Here is a 12382-nt window from a genome sequence, read left to right as displayed (position 1 = left end):
TTTTTTCCACATTCTCACCAACACTTGTTATTTCTTGTCTTTTTGATGATTGCCACCTAAAGGTGAGAGGTGATAGCTCCTTGTAGTTTTGATTTGTATTTTCCTGATGATTAGTGCTATTGAGCGTCTTTTCCTGTACCTGTTGGCTATTTGTATATCTTCTTTGGAAAATATCTATTCAGTTCCTTTGCCCATTTGAAATTGGATTTTGCTATTGAATTGCATGAGTTCTTTATGTATTTTGGATTTTAATCACTTACCAGATATATGATTTGCAAATATTTTCTCCCATTTCATAGGTTGCCTTCTTATTTTGTTGGTTGTTTCTCTTTCTGTGCAGAAACTTTTTAGTTTAATGAGTCCCACTATTAATTTTTGCATTTGTTGCTTGTACTTTTGGTGTCATATTCAAAAAATTATTGCCACGACCAGTGTCAAGGAGATTTCCCCCATGCTTTCCTCTAGGAATTTTATGGTTTCCATTCTTCTGTTTAAGTCCTTAACTCATTTTGAATTAATCTTTGTGTATGGTATAAGATAGGGGCCCAATTTCATTCTGTTGCATGTGATTATCTTAGTTTTCCCAGCACCACTTATTAAAGAGACTATCTTTCTGTATTGAGTATTGTTGGCTCCCTTGTCAAATATTAGTCAACTCTACATGCAAGGGGTTATTTCTGACTCTCTATTCTATTCCATTGGTCTATGTGTCTGTTTTCATGCAAGCACCATACTGTTTTGATTCCTATAGTTTTGTAATCTTGTTTGAAATCAGGAAGGGTGATGCCTTCAGCTTTGTTCTTCATTCTCAACATTACTTTGGCTATTCAGGATCTTTTATGGTTCCACATGAACTTTAGGATTTTTTTTTTATTTCTTGAAAAATGCCAATAGAATTTTGATAGGGTTTGCATTGGATTTATAGATGGCTCTGGGTAGTATGAACTTTGTCTCTTACAGGCAGCATATAGTTTGGTGTTTTTTGTTTGTTTTTTTTTAATTCACCCAGAAACTCTATGCCTTTTGATTGGAAAATTTAATCCATTCATGTTAGAGTATTTACTGATAGGTAAGGACTTACTATTGCTATCTTATTGTTTTCTGGCTGCTTTGTAGTCCCACTGTTCCTTTCTAACCCTCTTGCTGCCTTTCCTTGTGAACTGATGGCTTTCCACGGTGGACTGCTTTGATTCCCTTCTCTTTATCTTTTTGTGAATGTACTGGAGGTTTTTGCTTTCTGGTTATCTTGAGGCTTACATAAAACATCTTATAGATGTAACGATCTATTTTATATTAACAACCAAATTTGGATTACATGCAAAAACTACCCTTTTACTCCTCCCTTTTATGTTTCTGATATCACAACTTACCTCTTTTAATATTGTGTATTCAATGCCAAATTATTGTAGCTATAGTTATTTTTAACACTCTTGTCCTTTAAGACAATTTCTTACTAAGGTTTTTGCTTTTGATTTTCTGGAGCACACACACTGTCTCTAGAACAACAATAGAAGAACTTCGGTCTCTGGGCCATGTTGTTTGTGCCACAGACTTCAGCTTAAACCTATGAATGCCCTTCACATTCCTTTTACTGTCCTTTTATTGTTTGAGTCGACGTAGCATTAAAATATGAGAACAGAATGCATCCAAAAGGTTAACAGAGCCGACAGGGGAAAAACACCTATGTAGGTGTGGGTATTCTGGATTCTAGTCTTAGTTGGTGTGTAACCCTGCGCAAGTCACTTTGCCTCTCTGTACCTCAGTTTTCAATCCATAAAATTATAGGAGTGCCTGGGGGGCTCAGACAGTTAAGCATCCAACTTCAGCTCAGGTCATGGTCTCACAGTTCCTGAGTTCAAGCCCCGCATCAGGCTCTGTGCTGACAGCTCAGAGCCTGAAGCCTGCATCGGATTCTGTCTCCCTCTCTCTCTGCCCCTCCCCAGCTTGCAATCTGTCTGTCTGTCTCTCTCAAAAATAAATACTCATCAATCCATAAAATTGTAGGAATATTTTTTTCCCAGCTTTGAGTGTGATTAAGTAGATCATCTAAAGCATTACTTGTTTTTGTTATTAAACCACAATGCATTTGGTTGAAACTGTCCTGTTCCAGAAAAGATCTCAGTTGCACTCAGAGAAGTTAAAACGCAAATTTCAGACTACCATGGCTACAACTTATCCTTCCCAATATAACCAAGTGAAATATGGTGACCCTCAAGCTTAATTTTTCCTTATTTTCTTTTGAAGAAACTTCTAAAAAATCTTATTTTTAAGAGGAGACCCAGGGACACCTGGGTGACTCGGTCAGTTAAGCATCTGACTTTGGCACAGGTCATGATCTAACAGTTCATGAGTTCGAGCCCCGTGTCGGTTGAGGTGGAGCCCCACTTTGGGTGAGGTCGAACCCTGCTTCTCTCTCTCTCCCTCTATTTCTCTGCTCCTCGTGGGATTCTCTCTCTCTCCTCTCTCTATCTGCCCCTCCCTCCCTTGTGTCTTCTAAATAAATAAATAAATAAATAAATAAATAAATAAATGGAAATCCAGCTCATCTCCCAACTACTTTGTCTTCCTTGTGACATTCTTAATTGGACTCATTCCACTTTGATATGCATTTAACAAATAAGTGACCAGAGTGCTTGACCCATGCAGTGTAGCTAGAAGTAGCAAGAGGGGGGTTTGGAGGTAAAATTGCCAAAAGTTGGTGATGGGTTGGGTTTGGGAAAGTGAGAGAGAAGGAAGTATCAAAGATAACTCCCAGACTTATACAGAAGTTGAGAGAAGAAACATTTATAGGAATAACAAAGAATTCAGTTTGGGATATATTAAATCCAGGGAAAGATCATAAGCGCAGCTATGATGGTAAAAGAGCACTGAGCTTAAAAGTTTATTTATTATTTCATTTTATTTTTTTAAAGTAGCCTCCACACCCAACATGGGGCTTGAACACACGACCCCAAGATCAAAAGTCACATGTTCTATAGATTGAGCCAACCAGGCACCCAAAAGAATACTGAGCAGAACTTCGATTAAGGTGCTGGCTCTGCTCCAGTATGTATGACTGTGGGAACAAAGACTTATTCTTCCTGAGTTTTGGTGTCCTTATCTTTAAAATGGAGATATTAATATCCTTGTCATCTCTTGTTGGGAAGGTAAAAATGACAAGTAATCTTAAGTAATCTTTACACTCAGTGTGGGGCTTGAACTCATGACCCGAGATTAAGAGTTGCACATTCCAGTGACTGACCCAGCCAGACACCCCAACAAGTTTTTGAAGGCACTTTATATGGAATCATCCTACTTCTTATTACTACACAGACATAAGAAATAACAGAAAAAAAAATACATTGGGACTTTTTGTCCTGGAAACATCCCCACTAAGTAACAGATATCCTTCTCTTCTTGTCTTTTCACTAGTTCACCTTGTGTCTTTCACCCAGTTGCCTGGGAGGCTCTCTCTTTCTCTTCTGTATCTTCAGGAGGACGCCTACACCCATGACCTCATCTTGAAGGGCACAGAGAGTTAATGTGGAGAAGAATCTCTTGAGATTCATGGTTCATTAGGGGCAGGAATCATGGCTTTGGAATGTTATGGGATTCCAATGAATATTAATTGATTGGGCTTTAGCATTACCATTTTCCCACTAGGTTTTAAATTGGTGGGAAGAAGGAGAGATTTTAGTCAGTTGGGAGAAAACATCTCCATGTATGTTCATGTTGGTTTGGGAACATCCATTAACCCCACAAAGTCAAGCCTCAGCTCATGCCGAGAACCCAAGGAGGGATAAGGGCCATGGAACATGAGGGAGGAGCTAATTTTTCCTCTACTTATGTTTCACCAGGGTGAACTCCTTGATCCCTCCCTACAAAGATGGACTGAAAACCTGTGTGTGATGAACATATTCTGACCACTCCAAACCCAAGCAGGGAATCTCACTGCCCACAGCAGTGGGGTAGCCCTGGATGTAGCAGAGATTCCAGGAGAGGGCAGATGTAAGAGGCAAAGAAGGCTCATTCTCAAAGGGCAGATAGATTCTGCTTGTGAAATATGGGCTTCATAAAATGTGAACATTTATTAAACCTCAACATTGGGGCAAAGAGTACAGAAATATCTGAACTGTGCCTCAGTTTCATAACCTTTCTGGGTGGGTGGGGAGAACTAGTAAATGAAAGACTGGGTACTAGATAATGTCTCTGTGCTGGGAAGCAAGTTTTGCTGTGTTGTTGTCTTTGCCTCTTACGTGTATTTTTTGAATCTCTGTTTCCTGCCTGAGAATTTCCAAGTGCAACAACAAAAAAGTGAAAACATAGCTCAAACTATCCCCCCACTTTCCAAGATTGGATGCTATTTCTGCATTAACATTTTTTTCCAGCTGGGCTCTATGTTGAATATCTGAACACAAACTTCCTATTTATTGGAGTTATTACTGGATATTATTGTTCTATTCTTTGATTAGTGTCTCTAGTATATTTGTCATGATGTCTTAACATATTCAAATAACGGGTCAGTCATTAGCAAATTTTCAGGGCTGTGTAAGGAATCACTGTAAACAGACGTGACGCTATGCTTCCCAGTGTATGCATGTTGACATGCATATACGTCACTCCAAAGAGAGGCACCACTCGTCATTTGGTATATGTAAGGTATTTAGGACGGTAGCGGCATCATGGTTAAGTCCTATGTAAGTCTTGGCCACTGCTGCTTCTATTGCTACCATTACTACACTCTTACTCTTGGAAAGGCTAAGTGTTATCCTGCGATCAGGGGTCAGTTGGACTGGTTTCATGAGATTACCAACCCCTGGTGTGGACCTAACCCATGTGCAGATTTGACTTTTGCTTCTCATCTATGAGTGGCCCTTTGACCCTTCAGAAGACCATCTTTCTAGGTCCACATTTTTGCCATTGGCTGCCTCTTGGGAACTGTCAGAGTGTCACAGGGAAGCTTTGGGATGTAGCGTGCATGGGGGCCATCACTCTAAGGCAGTGCTTCTCAAATTATGTATGGTGAAAGGTAAGTGTTGTTGTTGTTTTTAAATTTCCAATCTGCCACAGCCTGATATTTTTTAAGGTGCAATAAAAATAAGTTAAAATGGAATATAAAACCAATATACACAAAATTCAAGTCCCATTTTTTATTAGATTCAACAGACGTAACCTCCTCCTGCCAAATGTCTCTCCACATTTGAAATGCTTCCTCTCGATGCTGTGTTTGTCTCATCTCTGAACAGTAACCAAGATTACAATAGTGGGCCTCGTTTTGAACAGCAATATCTTAAAGGACAGTGAGGAACCCCAAAGGCCTGTCATTTTGTGGAGGTCAGAGGCCTCTCACCACAGTCGAGGACGCTGGCGGTCACCAGGCCTCAGGCCTCAGCTTCCCCGGTGTGAAGCTGGTGTGCAGAAGGTGCCTGAGAGGCCATGAAGGAAAACTGTGTTCTCCTGGGTGCTGGCCATTCTCTCAGCTGGGAATTTATGCACAGTGAAGCAGTAGGTTGTTGAGTGCAGATGCACAGGTGTGGAAACAGTTTGTGATAGGCAGGTTTATGGCATATAAACACATTGTATGATATACTGTAATCAACTATATAAACAACTTTAAAATTGTCTCTACTTCATATTTCCAGCATTTGGTTTTGTTAATCATATGTCTTCCTGACAGCAATTAAATAACCTTGAGAGAAAACGTGCACCTGCTGTCTCCCCTGGGGAAGCTACATCTCTTTTGTGAATGACATAAGTTCTCTATAAAGCATAACTGAAGATCGAATTGAATTTGGAGATATGTCTCCTTTCTCTCTTGTTTTATCTCTAGTTGAGTTGGAGGGCATGGTTTAAGAGAGCTGATCTTTTTCTGGATCCCTATTCTAAGATTCTACTTAAACCAAAACATTTCATTGAGGGGCTAATTGGAGACAAGATCTAAATGAGGTTGAGGTGGGTATGGCAGAGAGGAGGTCCCATGGTCGCCTCCTTGGCCTTCACTCCCAACCTCTCTTCCTCAAGGCTCCCGGTTCTTCTGGATTTCCTTCTATGAACACTATACTGGTCCTGTTTTCCTTCAAACAAAACAACATAACAAAGCATTTGTTTTGCTTGGGTCAGGTTCCACACAGGGTCCATTCATTAGGATTGTTGAATTAAGTATCTCCTAATTGAGGGCTGCAATTGAGCCTGGGTGGCTCAGTTGCTTAAGCATCTGACTCTTGATTTTGGTCAGAAGATTGAGCCCTGTGTAAGGTTTTGTGCTGCATGTGCAACCTGCTTAAAATTCTCCCCCTCCCTCCCCAACTCGTGTGTACTCTCTGTCTTGCTCTTACAAAATTTTTTTATTTTACCCTCTTGTACTGCTGGTGGGAATGCAAACTGGTGTACCCACTCTGGAGAACAGTATGAAGGTTCCTCAAAAAACTAAAAATAGAACAGCCTGAAATCCAGTAATTGCACTGTTACTATTTACCCAAAGGATGCAAAAGTAGAGATTCATAGGGGTACAGGCACCCCAATGTTTATAGCAACATTGTCAATAATAGCCCAACTATGGAGAGAACCCAAATGTCCAATGACTAAGAGATAAACAAATTGCGAGACACACACACACACACACACACACACACACAGTGGAATATTACTCAGCTGTCAAAAAGAACAAAATCTTGCCATTTACAATGATGTGGATGGTGCTAGAGTGCATTATGCTAAGCGAAATAAGTTGGTCACAGAAAGACAAATACCCTATAACTTCACTCTTATGTGGAATTTAAGAAACAAAACAGATGAACATATAGGAAGATGGGGAGAGATGAGAGGGAACAAACCACAAGGGACTCTGAATGATAGAAAACAAAGTGAAGGTTTCTGGAGGGGAGGCCGGTGGGGGGATGGGCTAGATAGTTGAAGGGCATTAAGGAGGACACTTGTTAATGATGAGCACTGGGTGTTGCATGTAAGTGACAAATCACTGAATTCTACTTCTGAAACCAATGTTGCACTGTATGTTAACTAACTAAAATTTAAATTAAAAAAGAAAGAAAAAAGAAGAGAAAATTTAAAAAAAAGTCTCTCTGAGTTTTTTGACAGGTATCAGGGCTCCGGGGAGGAAGTCATGGGGCCGGGTGGGCACTGACTGGGAGCTCAGTGCAGCCGCGCTGCTGTGCCCTGAACTGGCTGAATCTTGACTCTGGATTTGTTCTGCGAAGCAAAGTTTGGGGAGTTAGTACCCTGGGGGTGTGTTCTTGAAGCTGGCCTGGAGCAACAAGTGGTCCTGGTGGCACCAGATGGGGGAACAGCAGCCCCAGTACCAGCTCCTCAGGACAGACAACTACCAGCCCAGCTGTAGCCACGTGGACTTGGGACCACCATTCCCCGCACACCTCTTCCACCCTGATGAGTGGGCTGACTTGTCCAAGCCATGTGGCCAGTAGGAAGTCCTGACCATGCAGCATCACAAAGGTTTCACAAACCGGCCAAGTCCTGTGTCTTGCAGCTGGAGCTCCCAGGATCTGGAACCCCATCCCCATCGTATTCTGCTGAGTTGATGAATTGGGAACAGATGTCCAGAAGAGGAACATAAGCCGTGGAGTCTTTCACTCACTCTCAGAATGGTTCCACCCCCTCTATCTATTTTGTAAGAAAAATGGCTTCAGAACACAGCATTTTGTCAGTGTGAAAAAGATGCCAGAGCTACTTGACCTTATTTTTAACCTGTTGGTCTGATGGAGAATGAGAATACCCTAATACTTATTGCAACTCTACAAATTTTCTTTCTTGGCTCTTCGATGATAGTCCTGTCAAGGATGAAGGTAAATGATCCATGGGGTTGGAAATGCTCCTGTTACCATGGATGTTACTACAACTGTCAGGACAAATTCAAGCCAGGAAGGTTACTAGATCACAAATGGGAGATGTGCACCACCATCCACAAGGCATCCTGGAATTATCATCATGACGGGGCCATGTCTTTGTATTACAAGTGAATTGGAAACCATTTCAGCACTGGTTTAGACAGTAGGTTTGGGAAGCAACTATCTTCTCAATGATGAACCAGCTAAAGGTGGACTGATCGTTCCAATCTTTCAAGAAAGGCTTCTTGCGGCAATATTCATTTATTAGCCATCAAAGGGGAGGCTATTTATGCATCTAAACCCTGGAGGGTGCAATCAGAAAAGAACACAGTATACCTTAAAAGGATCATCTATATATTCCATTTTACTGCACTGGTCAAAAAATGGAGTCTGAAAGCTTCAATCCCTCAAGTAATCAAGATAGATTACAAAGTTAAGGGTGTTGGGAATCCAAGAAGATCTGGAGTGGTCCACAGATCGTATAAAGTTTTCCTCATTTTTCTGACCTCACCATCTGCTCTCCCAGTTGAGTTTGAAGCTGATTATTGGAGTTCAAGAGGGAATGGACACTGCCTGCTGTTTGCTGCTTTGATTTTCCTTGTGTAGCACCATAATTGTAATAAGCTAACTTTTCTTCCCTCTCCAGAGATGGCTTTTCCAACACATTGTAATCAAAGGAACTGAAAGCATTAGATTGATGTCTCAATGGACCAAGTATCTGAGCTCCTCACTCTGGGTGGCAAAAGAAAGGACTGAACAGTTAAGCTCTGAGTTTATCCATTCCTACTTCTGGAAATTATCTGAATGGAAACTGCTCTCTATTTTCTTGCTTACTTGATGACTTTAGTTAAAGAATAAGCCAAGTCACCCTGTTGCCTATGAGAGGGGACAGAAAGAGTTTGGAAAGCTCCACCATATGCTATTTATTTAGCATCAACTGTCACCAAACTCTTTTCCCCTCATCCCAAGTGTGGAATAGCCTGGAGGGGAAGAAAAAGGCTTCTAGGCTGCTTATGTTCGATCTTTAGAAGTTTCTAAAGAAAACTAGTCGCTCTGAATTTCAGTCTGTTTACAGGGATACTATTTTAAAAACTGGATGTGATTCTTTCCTGACCTTTAACATATGATCAAATAAATACATTTGCATGTCAAAAATTTGTATATTTCCCTATCATCTCTTCTCTTTTTTTTCTCTTGCAGTTTTTTTCTTGTTGAAGAAATTGGCTGTTTGTCTTGGAGTTTCCAACAGTTTGGATTTTGTTGACTGTGTCCCTATTTATTGTGTTATTCTGTCATTGTAAGCTCTAAATTGGCAATTAGATCTAGAGGCTTGATAAAATTCAGATTCAATTATTTTGTCAAGAATATTTCATATGCAGTGTTTTGTACTTCAATTAGGAGGTACATATCTGATTGTCTCTTTTTGGTGATCTGAGCAGCCATTGGTGGTCATTGCTCAGATCCACTAATTCATTAGGAGGTCACAAAATGGTGATATCCTGATTCTATGCGTCCTTATTCATTTATTGGCTGAAAACATTCTACGAAGAGAAAATTCTCCTTGACTCTCTGGTTACTATGAGACTAGGTGTTTTTTGGTTTTGTTTTGTTTTGTTTTGTTTTGTTTTGTTTTGTTTTGTTTTTTAGCACAATGAATTGGTTCCCTAGTATCCTCTAATGGTGAATCTAACTTTTTTTGTATCACACTAAACTTACAAATTTGAATATACTTGATATGTTTTAATCCATTGCATTTATCAGCATACTGATGCTCAAATCTTTGGCCAGTTGGGTCCTCTTTAAGCTGATTCCCAAACCCTCTGGATAGAACCCCAGTAGCTTTTCATAGCTTTCTACTTATCTGATATGACAAGATATTCCAGGCTCTTTTCATGAGCTTCCTGCCTCAGGCCTGGAATCAGCCATCTTTCCAAGTGGCTTGGTTCCTTTTGGTGGGGAATAGTGTTTAGAGACACAATTAAGGTTCCAGGGGTGCTATTCTACTGGGTTGGCCATTGTTTACAGATGTTTCCAGTGGACAGAACTAGAAAATGAGTATTTTTTAAATGCAAAACACAGAATGAATCCAAATTGCTACCTCAGATTTATTTGCAGGATTTTTATTTAATCTCACTGATCTTACATTTGTGTCTGCTCTCACCCAAGCTGAAAGTCCTGGTTCCCAATGACACCCATATATATACATTTTTGCTTTATCTCACACTGCAAACATAATAGTTTCAGAACACCAATAACGATACCACCACAATACGATTACTGAATCAACAGTGAATCTGGGTGAATTACTCTACAACCTAGCATGGAGATAACTGTAAATTACAACTTAAAAGTAATGAAGTAAAATGATTGACACATTTGATTATATGGAAACGAGTGCTTTACATTTAATCCACATGAGTTATATCAGGCCCATTTTGCAGATGAGAAAACTGAAACTCAGAGAAATTAAATATCTTACCAAAGTTTACAGTTATCAAATGGCAGAGATGGGATTAGAACGTAAAGAGATTCTAACTCATTGCACTCTGAGCCACCTAGTTCTGTTCGCTGTAAACACATTCAGAAAATCCAGAAATAAACACTTCCCAAACCCTACTCATAACTGGGAAATGGGAAATAAAATCTTATTAATACTGCTAGGCTATTATTATTGTTGTTATTATTATTAGTTTGATAAAAAATTCAATTTTGAGTTGCAGAAGAGCTTTAAAAGGCACAAGAGTCTTGGGGGAGCACCTGAATGGCTCCATTGGTTAAGCATCTGACTTTTGATTTTGGCTCAGGTCATGATCTCACCGTTTGTGGGATCAAGCCCACAGTAGGCTCTGGGATGACAGTGCACAGCCTGCTTGGGATTCTCTCTCTCCCTCTCTATCTGTCCCTCCCCATCTCGCTCTCTCTCTCTCTCTCTCTCTCTCTCTCAAAATAACAAATAAACATTTAAAAAAGACACGTGATTCTTGGGAAAGAGACTTCAGGGCATTTTAAGTATAACACATAAATATAGTATGACACTGAACATGGAAATTTACATCTTTTAGTTTTTATTCTTGGTCAGGACTCTGTTACATTATGGCAGCATATTCTTCGTCATATCTTTGTACCATGAAACATCATCTCAACCTTCAGAATTCTGCTTTAAATATAAGAAAACTGAAAGATCTTCAGATCTTTTAGTTTATTATCAGCAAAGACAGTGGCTTGGCCAATTCTTTTAATGGGAGCAGTTCAAACTGTTTGTTGGGTTTATAAAGATAGAAGGTGTCAACTGATCAGAAGTTTCACTTCTTGGTTGGTACTTGGTATTTGTGCAAGCTAAGCAATTAGTTGCAAACCATTATTCCTGTCCTTTCCAGCTTTTAATTTGTTCACATTTTAATTATTCATTTCTTTCCATTATGCTCATAACTAGTCAACAAATACTGAATTTCTGTTTCTTAAAAGAAAACTTTTATCTTTTTATTTTTTTAAGTTTATTTATTTATTTTGAGAGAGAGAGAGAGAGAGAGAGAGAGAGAGAGAGAGTGCTGTGTGTGTGCATGAGTGGGGGAAGGGCAGCGAAAGAGGGAGGGAGAGAGTCCCAAACCACTGTCAGCACAGAGCCTGACATGGGGCTCATCTCACAAAGAGTGAGATCATGACCTGAGCCGAGGTCAAGAGTTGGACACTTAAGTGACTGAGCCACCCAGGTGCCCCTCTTCAAAAAAACTTTTAAAGCCAATTATGGTTTTTCTCCATCAGGAGCCTGGCTGTTTGTAGGGGTTTGCGAGAGCAACAAAATTCTTCCATTCATTTCACAAAGATGTACTAAGCATTGACCTAATGTGCCAGGCATTGTTCTAGGTGTTGAAGATACAGGGAGGATAACGTAGACAAGTTTCCACTCTCAAGGATCTTACCTTCTATAGGAGGAGACAGAGGAAAGACAATGAACAAATAAAAGTCAGATAATGTCAGAGAGTGACTTTTTCTGTGAAGAAAACGTTAAACACAGTGATGTGATAGGGACTGGGGCATGTCCTCAGCTTGGATGGTTGGAGAAGTCCCTGTCTAAGATTTGAGCCACATGAAGACCCAGGCAGAGAGATGTCAGGCAGAAGAAACAAGTGCAAAGGCCCTGAGGCAGGAATATACTTGGTGTGTCTGAAGAAGAAAGAAACACAAGAGCTGGAGTGAACTGGACAAGGAAGAACACAGAGCTGGAGGGAAGTGAACTGCACTGAATGATGACTGACCTCTGAGTATTTAAGAATTTGCTTATTTATTAGTTTGTGCATCTATACTCCATCTTGGTCTGGAAAGGATTTAGAATAGCTATTTGAATGTTGTTCTTCCTTACAGCGCTTCTAGATTTAAGAAATATAAAAATGAGTCCTTTAGCAGGGAAAGTCCAACAGATAGAGCTGTGTTTGGGCATAAGCCCCATTGGGTGTTTCCTTTTTTTCTTAAAAGCTCACATACCTGGAAATGTCATTTAAAAAATTATTTTCAAAGAAAATTGTCACACTGAATTTAATTTCAGA

The 12382-nt window shown here is 40.0% G+C and overlaps 1 pseudogene; it reads left to right on the top strand.

The window, feature by feature from the left end:
• Positions 1-4661: 4661 nt before the first annotated feature.
• LOC122479499 lies at positions 4662-8232 on the top strand (annotated as a pseudogene).
• The last annotated feature ends 4150 nt before the right edge of the window (positions 8233-12382 follow it).

Source organism: Prionailurus bengalensis, chromosome C1 (genome assembly GCF_016509475.1).
Source record: "Prionailurus bengalensis isolate Pbe53 chromosome C1, Fcat_Pben_1.1_paternal_pri, whole genome shotgun sequence".
Lineage (NCBI taxonomy): Eukaryota > Metazoa > Chordata > Mammalia > Carnivora > Felidae > Prionailurus > Prionailurus bengalensis.
This window is presented reverse-complemented; position numbering and strand designations above follow the sequence as displayed.